A 13,221-nucleotide genomic window follows, 5' to 3' on the forward strand; every position below is an offset into this window, starting at 1 on the left:
GGAAGAGGCACGAGAAGACGGGGCCGCGGGGGAAAAGGCTGAGGGGGGTTGGGGTGCAGGTTTTGGGGGAGGAGGCGGAGGGGGGATGGGAAGAGGCAGAGCAAGAGCAGGGCATCGGGCTAAGAGGCAGAGGGGAGCGGGGTGCAGGCGGGGCCCCCACTTCTCTGGAGCTTCGCTTCCAGCGCTCGTAAGTTGACCACGGGCCCACGGGCCTCCGGCAGGGAGACCCCCCCCACATCCCCAGCGTTTCCCCCCCGCATGGACGGCCTTTTGGGGGAGGCTCAGCCTCCCGTGGCCTTTTATACGGGCTGCCCGTGCTCAGCTCCTTCCACTCTCAGGAGAGGAGCAGCACCCAGGGGTGGGGCTGAGCCGGGGGGCGCTGGGTGAGGGGCAGAGGCCTCGGGAGCTGAGACCGCAGGGACACAGCGTGAGGCACCATCCCAGGCATCCCCATGAAAGGAGCAGAACAGGGTTTACCTGGGGTGGGGAGTGTATGGAGAGCGTCCCAGGGTCGGTGGAGATGTATTGCCCTGGTGAGCAAGTGTGGCTAAAACACAGTGAGCAGGATTTGAACCTGCGCAGGGAAACCCGGTCGGATTTCGAGTCCAACGCCTTAACCGCTCGGCCCTCACAGCTGTGAGTGACGTGACCCCCTAAGACCCAAGAAACTGGTAAATAATCACAGTGCCCAGGCCTGAAGTCTTCAGAAACACAGAATTCAAACAGGAAACCTGGCTCCCAAAGCACAAGGGGATTTGGGGTTCTCATTGCTTAGCCATGTGGTTAAACATCAAACCAACCCCCTCCTGTGGGGCCTGTAATTGTTGCTATCCCCACTGTAAAGGGAGACAGAGAGAGGTTCACTGACCTGGCCAAGGTCACGCAGGGAGTTAGAGCCCAGCTCTGCCCCTCCCTGCTTTATCCTCCCCTTTCCTAACTGTCTTGCTCGATTCTCCTGTTTTTATTGTCTCTTGTCTCTCTTTATAAACAGGACTAAGCCATGACTGGACTGTCAGCAGGGAGAATGGGACACGGCTCCCTTCACCTGGACCCTGGATTTCTCATTCCTTCAGAGAAACTTCTCAGTGGAAAAATGAATCACATTCAAATGACTACAGATTATGAACCGTTTGCTATTTTTGTTGCCTTGGAAAACTGCTCTCCCCCCCACCAGCCCCCCCACCCCAGCCTCTTCCCCTAAGTCAGAAATTATGGTTTATTGGTTCACTCTGATTTGTTTCATTTTTATGTTCGCGTCTCTTGCAACTAATTGGTCAGAACCTGTCACTTTCGAAAGTCCCAGACGCGTGCCTCAGTTTCCCCACCTAGCTCCCTTCTCGGTACCTTTGATTTTCCTCACAGTCTCCTTCAGATCACTGGTTTGTTGGCACCAATAACCAGGTCCGATTTCCAGGTCAGGAGACGTGTCCTCCAGCTGCTGGAACTTTCCTTTTTCACATCAAGAAAGAAACAGGTTTTTTCCCCAAATAATCATGATTTATTTTATTTTTGTATTTTACTATGAATTTCTTGCCACTGCAAAATGCTGAATTGAGGGGCCTGGAGAATGAATCTCTGTGTAGCCAGCCACAGAATAGCTACAGCTCCAGCAATGGCTGGGCAAGCTTCCCCGAGGTGTCCCATCAATGTGCTTCAGCCCTGATTGACTGAGACCAGCTCTGGGGACAGGACGGGAGTTCAGTCCCCGTGGGCAATTCACTATTCGGCCTCCATGCTTCAGTGACCAATAGATTCCAATGTTCCTGCTGGTCTTTGTTCTGTGGACATCTGCCCACCTGCAACTGGACTCCCTCAAACCAGCTCATTCCTCACCGGTTTCTCAACGGTCATCACGTCCTACAGACGTTTGCTCACTCCTGCCCTGGGCAGAAGAGAACCCCAGTGCCCTGGAGGTGACAGGCCCGGACTGTGTCCCCAGAGTCCCGGGGCATCGTCCCTGCCCTAAGGCTGTGGCTGCACTGGGGAGTTTACAGTGGCAGTCTCGAGTGGAGCCGCTGGAAGCCGACGGGAGGGAGCTCTCCACCTTCAACGAGCAGCCGTAGCCATGTTGGCAGGAGAAGCTCTCCCAGCACCATAGCACTGTCCACACCGGCGCTTTGGTCCGTGTAACTTGTGTCACTCGGGGGGTGGCTTATTCACACTCCTGAGCCACATACGTTCTACCGACACAAGGGGGAGTATAGACGCAGCCTTAGCAGAGACGCGATTAAGAAAACCGCTTTAGTTTTGTAGGAAATGCAGGAACCCCAGGTTTGTAATAAAACCAAAGGAGATTCCGACCCCACGAGTCACCTTCCCCACTTTGTAGTTGTGCCCTGGGATAGTTGTTTTGTCTCAGCCTGTGGCCAGAATAATGAGGTGTGAAGGGGAAGGAGCCAGGCACCTGTCTATGGTGCTTCTGACATCCTAGAGAGGAGAAAGGAGAAAAGACGCTCAGTCCCCCATGCCACTCACACAGGGGGTGGGAACTTTGGTGGTAATTTAAAGAGAATCAAGGGGCTCAAAGAGAGACAAAGGTGTTAACGTGACCCTGTCACTGTCCAACATTAAACAGGTGAAACAAGGCTTGCAGTTTGGTATTTAGAAACTTCAGCCTGCTTAGTCCCAAGGCAAACACCCCTCTAAAATCCTTGTTAGTGTTTTCTTCAAATACAGAGAAAAAAAGAGAAAGAGCTAAAGCAATAGAAATGTAAAATATTCAATAAGACTTTTCTTTTTACAGCGTCCCTTGTGCCCTTTCTCTTTAGCTGGGAGAGTTTTTAGAAGGAAAGTTAGAATCATAGAATATCAGGGTTGGAAGAGACCTCGGGAGGTCATCTCGTCCAACCCCCTGCTCAAAGCAGGACCATTCCCCAATTAAATCATCCCAGCCAGGGCTTTGTCAAGCCTGACCTTAAAAACTTCTAAGGAAGGAGATTCTACCACCTTCCTAGGGAACGCATTCCAGTGTTTCACCACCCTCCTAGTGAAAAAGTTTTTCCTAATATCCAACCTAAACCTCCCTCACTGCAACTTGAGACCACTATTCCTTGTCCTTTCCTCTTCCACCACTGAGAACAGTCTAGAGCCATCCTCTCTGGAACCACCTCTCAGGTAGTTGAAAGCAGCTATCAAATCCCCCCTCATTCTTCTCTTCTGCAGACTAAACAATCCCAGTTCCCTCAGCCTCTCCTCATAAGTCATGTGTTCCAGACCCCTAATCATTTTTGTTGCCCTTCGCTGGACTCTCTCCAATTTATCCACATCCTTCTTGTAGTGTGGGGCCCAAAACTGGACACAGTACTCCAGATGAGGCCTCACCAATGTCGAATAGAGGGGGACGATCACGTCACTCGATCTGTTCGCTATGCCCCTACTTATACATCCCAAAATGCCATTGGCCTTCTTGGCAACAAGGGCACACTGCTGACTCATATCCAGCTTCTCGTCCACTGTCACCCCTAGGTCCTTTTCCGCAGAACTGCTGCCTAGCCATTCGGTCCCTAGTCTGTAGCGGTGCATTAGGTTCTTCCATCCTAAATGCAGGAGCCTTCACTTATCCTTATTGAACCTCATCAGATTTCTTTTGGCCCAATCCTCCAATTTGTCTAGGTCCCTCTGTATCCTATCCCTCCCCTCCAGCGTATCTACCACTCCTCCCAGTTTAGTATCATCCGCAAATTTGCTGAGAGTGCAATCCACACCATCCTCCAGATCATTTATGAAGATATTGAACAAAACCAGCCCCAGGACCGACCTCTGGGGCACTCCACTTGACACCGGCTGCCAACTAGACATGGAGCCATTGATCACTACCCGTTGAGCCCGACAATCTAGCCAACTTTCTACCCACCTTATAGTGCATTCATCCAGCCCGTACTTCTTTAACTTGCTGACAAGAATACTGTGGGAGACCGTGTCAAAAGCTTTGCTAAAGTCAAGAAACAATACATCCACTGCTTTCCCTTCATCCACAGAACCAGTAATCTCATCATAGAAGGCGATGAGATTAGTCAGGCATGACCTTCCCTTGGTGAATCCATGCTGACTGTTCCTGATCACTTTCCTCTCATGTAAGTGCTTCAGGATTGATTCCTTGAGGACCTGCTCCATGATTTTTCCGGGGACTGAGGTGAGGCTGACTGGCCTATAGTTCCCAGGATCCTCCTTCTTCCCTTTTTTAAAGATTGGCACTACATTAGACTTTTTCCAGTCATCCGGCACTTCCCCCGTTCGCCACGAGTTTTCAAAGATAATGGCCAATGGCTCTGCAGTCACAGCCGCCAATTCCTTTAGCACTCTTGGATCCAACACGTCCGGCCCCATGGACTTGTGCACGTCCAGCTTTTCTAAATAGTCCCTAACCACCTCTGTCTCCACAGAGGGCTGGCCATCTACTCCCCATGCTGTGATGCCCAGCGCAGCAGTCTGGGAGCTGACCTTGTTCGTGAAGACAGAGGCAGAAAAAGCATTGAGTACATTAGCTTTTTCCACATCCTCTCTCACTAGGTTGCCTCCCTCATTCAGTAAGGGGCCCACACTTTCCTTGGCTTTCTTCTTGTTGCCAACATACCTGAAGAAACCCTTCTTGTTACTCTTAACATCTCTCGCTAGCTGCAGCTCCAGGTGCGATTTGGCCCTCCTGATTTTATTCCTACATGCCCGAGCAATATTTTCCTTATGTGACAGTCTCTTAGATGGTATTTAAGATGGTAAGAGCTGTCCTTCTGGGGAAATAGAAAAGGTTAGCTGAGATGGGCTGGAGCTGTCATTGTTGTGGTCTTTCTTGTAAAAGTCCAATCCCATTTCCTAGGTGGCAAGATAAGGCAAACACACACCCAAATGGGGAAAGAAAGGAACAGCAAAGATAGAAGATGCAGCTTTCTGGCTCTGGTGTTGACCTTCTCTTGCAGCTTCACTGCCAGAGAAACACAAGCCTTGCACAAGGCCTTCCAGCCACTCTGAGACTGAGCAAACTTGTTTCAGCTCAGGCTGCTTGGGGCATGGCATTTAGCTGTCGCTCTGCTCACAGGCTTACGGCAGTGTTGCAAAACATGCAGTCTTGGCCGGCTAAGTCAAATGTTGGTTGAACAGAAGCAGAAAGAGAGGGATAGGAGAAAGAAAAAGCGATACGGAAGGGAAAAGAGAGGCTGGGGGTGGAGGTGTCTTACTTAGGCCTGGCTACACTAGAAAATGAGGTTGACAGAACGACATCATTCAAGGGTGAAATCCAGACCCCTGCACAGCCTAGCGGAGCCAACAGACATCCCTCCTCCCCCCGCGCCCCGACCCGGAGACAGTGCTCGGTCCAGGAGAGAATTCGTCCGTCCCCCAGCTCTCCGCAGCCGGCCATGGCGTTCCGTTGGCACGGGGGTGTCTCCATGGAGGCACACAGCTGTGCTACAGTGGTGTTTGAAGTGGAGACAAGCCCTTAGCCCTGGTCTACACTACGAGCTGAGGTCGAATTTAGCAGCGTTAGATCGACTTAACCCTGCACCTGTCCACACAAAGAAGCCATTTTTGTCGACTTAATGGGTTCTGAAAATCGATTTCTGTACTCCTCCCCGACGAGGGGATTAGTGCTGAAATCGACATCGCCGGGTTGAATTTGGGTTAGTGTGGAGGCAATTCGACCGTATTGGCCTCTGGGAGCTATCCCACAGTGCTCCATTGTGACCGCTCTGGACAGCACTCTCAGCTCGGATGCACTGGCCAGGTAGACAGCAAAAGCCCCGCGAACTTTTGAATTTCATTTCCTGTTTGGCCAGCGGGGCAGGCTGATCCGCACAGGTGACCATGCAGATCCCATCAGCAGAGGTGACCATGGAGTCCCACAATCGCAAAAGAGCTCCAGCATGGCCCGAATGGGAGGCACTGGATCTGATTGCTGTACGGGGAGACGAATCCGTGCTATCCGAACTTCGTTCCAAAAGACAGAATGCCAAAATATTTGAAAAAATCTCCAAGGACAGAGGCTCTCACAGGGACCCGCAGCAGTGCCATGTGAAACTTAAGGAGCTCAGGCAAGCCTACCAAAAAACCCAAGAGGCAAACGCCCGCTCGGGGTCAGAGCCCCAGACATGCCGCTTCTATGTTGAGCTGCATGCAGTTCTCGGGGTGCCCCTGCAACTACCCCACCCCTGTACGTGGACTCCTGCAAGGGCATCTCACGACACAGGGATGAGGATTTGGGGGACGAGGAAGATGATGAGGAGGGGGAGGTTGAAGATAGCACACACCAGGCAAGTGGAGAAACCGTTCTCCCTGACAGCCAGGAACTGTTGATCGCCCTGGAGACGGTACCCTCCCAACCCGGGCTCCAGGACCTTGAAGGCGGAGAAGGCAGCTCTGGTGAGTGTACCTTTGTAAATATAATACACGGTTTAAAAGCAAGCGTGTTTAATGATTCATTTGCCCTGAAGACTTGGGATGCATTTCCAGCCAGTACAGCTATAGGAAAAGTCTGTTCACGTGTCCGGGGATGGAGGGGAAATCCTCCAGGGACATCTCAATGAAGCTGTCCTGGAGGTACTCCCAAAGCCGTTCCAAAAGGTTTCTGGGGAGGGCAGCCTTATCGCGTCCTCCATGGTAGGACACTTTCCCACGGCAGGCTGGTAGCACGTAGTCTGGAATCATTGCATAAGAAAGCATGGCAGCGTGTGGTCCCGGTGTTTGCTGGCATTCAAGCAACATCCGTTCTTTATCTCTCTGTATTATCCTCAGGAGAGTGACATCATTCACGGTCACCTGGTTGAAATCGGGGAATTTTATTAAGGGGACATTCAGAGGTGGCTGTTCCTGCTGGACTGTTTCCCTGTGGCTGAAAAGAAATCATCCTGCCTGTTAGCCACGCGGTGGTGGGAGGGGAGAAGCGATCATCCCAGAGAATTGGAGGGGGAGCGTGTGTTGGGGGGGGGCGGTTAGTTGGGTTTGTGCTGCGCATTAAACCGAAAACATCAGCCCCTCCTTTGAAATGGCCAGTGTGTCTCTTTCAGTTTTACTCTCCCTTTTTTCCCTCCGGCAGCTGCAAATATTTCAAGGCTGCCACTCGCATCTCCGTCTTAGGGGCTGGCACAGATAAGAAGGGGAAAAAAACACACTCGCGATGAACCGTTCTCTGAGCTTGTGCCGTCCACCCAGCCTGAAAGAGCCCAGCCCAATGCGTGGAGGTAGACAGTGGCAGAGCCCAGAAAGCACAGAATGAACGCGAGGACAGGAGGGACGCGCGAGAGGACAGGTGCCGGGAACTACAGGAGAGCTGGCGGGCTCAAGAGGAGAGGTGGCAGCAGCATGATGGGAGGAGGCAGGATGCAATGCTGAGGCGACTGGCGATCAAACTGAGATGCTCCAGCGTATGGTTGAGGCGCAGGAAAGACACAGACTGCCACTGCAGCCCCCATGTAACCAACCGCCCTCCCCCCAAGCCCCATAGCCTCCTCACCCAGACGCCCAAGAGCGCGGGGGGCCAGGCTCCGGGCACCCAGCCACTCCACCCCAGAGGTTTGCTCAAGCATCAGACGGCTGGCATTCAAGAAGTTTGAAGTGCAGTGTGGCCTTGTCCTTCCCTCCTCCTGCACCCCACCCGGGCTACCTTGGCAGTTCTCCCTCTATTTGTGTGACGAATTAATAAAGAATGCATGAATTTGAAACAATGACTTTCTTGCCTCTGCAAGCGGTGATCGAAGTGGGGAGGGGAGGGCGGTTGGCTTACAGGGACGTAGAGAGAACCAAGGGGGCAGGTTTTCATCAAGGAGAAACAAACAGAACTGTCACCCCGTAGCCTGGCCAGCCATGAAACTGGGTTTTCAAAGCTTCTCTGATGCGCAGCGCGCCCTGCTGTGCTCTTCGAACCGCCCTGGTGCCTGGCTGCGCGTAACCAGCGGCCAGGCGATTTGCCTCTACTTCCCAGCCCGCCATAAACGTCTCCCCCTTACTCTCACAGAGATCGTGGCGCACACAGCAAGCAGTCAGAGCAATGGGAATATTGGGCCCTGGCAGGGTGGGGGAGGAGTTGGTCAGTGGGAGATACTCTGGGGGAGGGCAGAGCTTGGCTGCCGGTGGCTGCTAAGCACCCACTAATTTTTCCCCATGGCTGCTCCAGCCCCGGGACACCCATGCAGTCAGCGCCGATGATGCCCTCCCCCAAATCAAAAGTCCTCGAGATTTTGGGTGCATCTCTCCATGTTGTAAATGTTACCAGCTCCTGTGTGTGTGTGTCTCTCTGGGTGGGGGGGGTCTGTGTGTGTTGATGCTTAAGTTGATTGTGAGGTCACGGATGCCAACAGCAAAGACTGTTCGGCCTCAGCATTCTTGCCCTGCCTTCAGTCTGCCAACTGCCTTGGTTGACAACGGTTGGTGACCCAAGGAGCTGCTGAGAGACGCGGACTATCCCTCTGTCAACAACTTCTTGCATCAGCTTTTTCCACAGGTTTTCGACAAAAGATGAGTTTTTACAGAAGGTAATTCCCACATTCTTTTCCTGCTCCTTCGATCGCACATGACAGGTTGGTGCCTCCTTCCCCTCGGGCAGGGGTGGCCGACCTGGGGCTCCGGGGCCGCATGCGGCTCGTCAGAGGTTAATACGCGGCTCCTTGCACAGCGCTGACTCCGAGGCTGGAGATACAGATGCCAACTTTCCAATACGCTGTGGGGTGCTCACTGCTCAACCCCCTGCTCTGCCCCAGGTCCTGCCACCTCTCCACCCCTTCCCCCAAGGCCCCTGCCCCTTCCCCCAAGCCTGCCATGCCCTCGCTCCTGCCCCTTCCCCACCAGAGCCTCCTGCGCACTGCAGAACAGCCGATTGCGGCGGGCGGGAGGAGTGGGGAGGGAGGGGGAGGCGCTGATGGGCGAGGCTGCCGCTGGGCGGGAGGTGCAGGGGGCTGGAGGGGGTGGTGGATGGGGGGCTGCTGGTGTGTTACTGGGGCTCTTTGGCAATGTTCATTGGTCAATTCTGGCTCTTCTCAGGCTCAGCTTGGCCCCCCCGGTGCAGGGACGGGTGGGGGCCAGCGTTGCAACAGTCAGGTCTCAGCGTTCCGTTTTGATTTGAATGTGGGCATCTCTCCCTTCTCCGTCTGCTTCAGCCTGTCACGGTCTTTGGAGGCAGATTTCGATGCTTTTATCTTTCAGCAGACTAGCATGGGTGAATTTCCATGGCTATAACCTAAAGGGAAGATAAAAAACTGGTGTAGAATTTAGACTGATAGCTCCATCAATAGTATTTCCCTCGGAGTTGCCCCTAATGCACTCCTTGCCTTCAAGTAGTGAATAGAAACCGTCTGTCTCATGTCATGACTGTCTAATGTATGTGTATTGAGACAAGATCGGTCTCAGAATGTACATGATTGAAAGACACAGAAATGAGCTCAGATATGCAGAAGAAATAAATCTGAAGCTATTGAAAGTGACCCAGCTCCACTCCCATCCCCTGGCTGCCATCTTGGTAGTTCTCTCAGAAATAATCTCATGGAGAGAGACTTCAAAACTCTCTACAAATTCTACTATTCCCCCATTGGGCTACATAAAATAGATGTGTCAAATCCCCCCTGCAATTCCTTTCCAGGAAAGGGGTTTAAATAAACTGCAGCCTAAATTTGTCATGGGTCTCGCTGTGATTTCTTTGTCATTGTTTGGGTGGCCTATTGTTCTGATTGGACGTTATAAATCGTATGGGAAATTCTTCAGTTAAAGTTTACTGGTTATTTTCCCCATGCAACTACAGTCCAGATTTTGAAATAGTTGAGAATAAGTCAACATATTTACAGCTGCTAATCCATCCTTCCAGACCCTCAAGCCTTCTAGATGACAATCCTTTGTTCCTTTTCCTGGCTTCTCTGGGAACAGAGGTGTCTTGGTTTTTGGCTTGGCCCTGTCTGTTCCCAGAGTCCCAACATTCTGTGCGCAAAGGAGTGGGGTTAATAATGAAGCATTTTTGCAACTAGGCCCCGGCAATGAGCAAAGAAAACAGAAATTGACCTTGGCTGTTTCCATGTCTGTCCATTGGCAGAGGGGGCGTGAGCTCCATGGGGTGAGAGTCAGGCTAGGAACTGGAGCCAGTGACTGTGCTAGGACGGGATTACGGATCTGGTGCATGGAGGTTTCTTGTTATAGAGGAAAAGGGGAGAAGCTGTGATGTGCTGTGTCCAAGAAAGACTCTGACAAAGGTGGAACGGGGATCCTGGTGCCTCTCCCCAAGGAAACCTCAGTGCATCTCCTCTTGGACAGGAGCAGCAATTTTCATCCTAGCCGTTAAAGGCAACTTTAGGTTCATAAATTCACAGTTTCAAAGGCTCTAAGGCCAGCCCTGATCATCTAGTCTGACCTCCTGCATAACACGGGCCCTGGAACTTTCCCAGAAGAATTCCTCTTTCACCATGGTCCCAAGTGTCTTCACCTGGGGCTGGGTCTAGTCATGGGGGTAGAGCTCAGTGATAGAGTGTTTGACTGCACATTAAGTGGTCCTTGGTTCAAATCGAAGTGCCCCCATTGAAGCCTTTGTTAATAAGGGGCAGCAAATTTCAAAGAAACAAAGGATTCAAAAATGAACTAGATAAATTCATGGAGGATCGGTCCATCAATCGCTGTTAGCCAAGATGGGAAGGGATGGTGTCCCTAGCCTCTGTTTGCCAGAAGCCAGGAGTGAGCAACAGGAATGGATCACTTGATGATTCTCTGTTCATTCCCTCTGGGGCACCTGGCACTGGCCACTGTCGGAAGACAGGCTACAGGGCTAGATGGACCTTTCGTTTGACCCAGTGTGGCCAGTCTTTTGTTGCTTATGTTCTTTTGTTGTATGAACCAGTCCTGACTATTAGAGGAGCAGATGGCTTCAAAAGACCACTCTCTTGGATCTGGGAATCCTGGGCAGACTAATTCCCTTCCTTTAGAGTAGGACAGAAAAACCCATTTCCTCCGTCTTTCTATTCCAGGCTTCGTTCCTTTTTTCAAAGACTCACCTCTCGGGAGCACAGAGAGAGCCATGTGCACATGGTGGTCGTCCAACCGGCAGCCATGGAGGCATGCTCTGCCATCAGCCAGCAAGAACAGGCCTTGCCAGAGAAGCCCACGAGAAGCAAATGCTCGTGGAAGATCCTATCAGGCATGAAAAGACTCTGTGTCTGTAGCCAGTCTGACAACTCGATGGCAGATAGCGATGAGGAGAGAACAGTTTCCTCTCCAAGAAGGTGGACATGCTTTTCCCTGAAGAAGGAGAAGAAGAAGAAGAAGAAGAAGAAGAAAGCAGCCAAGAACCAGGTGGCGTCAGAGGAGGAGAAGCTGCAGGAGAAGCAAGACCAAGTTGAACTGGATCTTACAGGTGAGGATACAAATCACATGGTTAGCAAGGAGCATGTGAGGAATACTCTCACCAGTCAGTCTACAAGCCTTATGGAAGCGGGGGAACGGTCCCGCTATTGTGGGGAACTTTCCTGGCTTCTGCACTACTCCGGTGAAGTGGGCTAGAGGAAGGATCTGAGTCCTAGCTCCCACTTCCTTTCCCCAGATGCCTCCCTGCCCTGGAGGACTCCCCTTCCACTCTCCTGTCTGGCAGAGTCCTCAACAAGGCTGGGCCCAGGATTCCTGGGGGGCTCGACCCCCAACCTTGCTGTGGCAACCCAGGACAGGGGTTGGGGTGTCCTGACTCTGGGGTGCTCTCCCTACACTGGGCGCTTCCCTGACCCACTGATCATAACATACGATTTAAAGCAAATACAGTTTATTTAATCAGCAATTAATTTAAAAAAGAATAAGGAAAAATGGGAAAGATGAAAGAAAACACATCACCCCGCTCTGTGGCAGGGAACGTCACAAACCATGTCTCTGGAACGTCAGGGCCGTTCACAGTTGGTTCCTTGTAAGTCCCAGGCCCCTTCTCCGGCCCTGGCTGTGCTGCAGGGATGCAGCGGGTCGGACACTTGCTCTGGTGGTGACCACAGCCCTCCGGGCTTTGGGGAGTGGGTCCCTCCTTCCCGCCGGGTTCAGATCCCCCTCCCAGTCTGGCCTGCAAGGACCCTCGGCTGGGGGTGTCTCTCTGCGCTGGGCCCTTTGCCAGGGTCCCCCCTTGGCTGGCCCCAGTTGCTCTCCGCACCCAGCTCTAGACTGCTCCAGCCCCAGCCCCAGCCCCACTGTTCGAGCTCCGGCTCCACCCTGCCTCAGCACGGATGCTGCTGCTCTGCCTCCAGCCCCCGGGGCTGCTTCTCCTGCCCCGCTGGCTCTGTGGCTGCAGCCCTGCTCCCAGCCCAGGGTCTGCTCTCCCTGGGCTGTCTCTCTGCCCCGCTGGCTGGCCCGCCTCTGCTCCCCAGCTCAGCTCGGGCCCCTGCTCTCTCCTTAGCTCAGCCCCATGCTGCCTGAGCCAGGCAATTCCAGCTCACGCGGAGGACGGGGACCTTTCTGACCCCCTGACTCCGTCATTAGCCTGCCCGCCCTGTCAATCAGGCTGACCTGGAGCATTGGCCTCTCCCCATGGCCCCTGAGGACTGTCAGTATCAGAGTCCTGGTTTCCCATCCACCCTTCCCCTTCCTTTTGGGACTGGGACCTAGCCAACCAAAAACCCCACTGAGTTTGAGTAAGGGGCCAACAGTCCCCTTACACTTCCACATGAGGGCCGTCTCATGGGACAGTGATGGGTACCTCAGACTCTGGAATCCATTTAGTGCCGGATCCTCTTGGAGAGGGTGGCAGAGGTCCATCGCTGAGGTGGGGAGAGCTGACAATGTCAGGTCACCCCCTCTTGGGTTCTGGCCCTGTGGGGTGGGGAGTATTAACATTACTCCAGGCTGTAAGGGGAACAGAGAGGCTGGACGTTGGAGGAAATCATTTCTTTTCTCCTGGATGTTAGGGGGCTTATTCCTTCACCCACTTACTTCCCTGGTCCTTCTCGCATGAACAGAGAGCAACAATACCCGAAGTCCAAAGGTGCAAACAATTCGATGTTTATTGGGGTGAACTTCCAGCAAGCATGATTCCAGTTTCCTTCCTTAGTATCCTCCTTCCCAACTCTGACACCACAGAGCCTTACACCTGTGTCCCTGTTTCCATTCCTACCCTTAGCCAAACATGATTCCAACTTCCTTACTCCCATTCCCTTTTCCCATCTCCCCCTTTAGCAAAACTTGATTCCAATTTTCTTACCCCCATTCCCATCTCACACACCCACATGCCCACCCCTACCCCCACCCACTCACTTCCTCATTGACTACAGATTATATAGTAAAACTTGAGTTCTG

General features: G+C 52.7%; 1 non-coding gene across 1 annotated transcript; it reads right to left on the bottom strand.

Annotated features, from left to right (window-relative positions):
• Positions 1-553: 553 nt before the first annotated feature.
• TRNAS-CGA (transfer RNA serine (anticodon CGA)) lies at positions 554-635 on the bottom strand. Its single transcript has one exon. It is a non-coding gene; the product is annotated as a tRNA-Ser (tRNA).
• Positions 636-13,221: the final 12,586 nt, after the last annotated feature.

The sequence above is a fragment of the Lepidochelys kempii genome, chromosome 11 (assembly GCF_965140265.1).
Source record: "Lepidochelys kempii isolate rLepKem1 chromosome 11, rLepKem1.hap2, whole genome shotgun sequence".
Classification (NCBI taxonomy): domain Eukaryota; kingdom Metazoa; phylum Chordata; order Testudines; family Cheloniidae; genus Lepidochelys; species Lepidochelys kempii.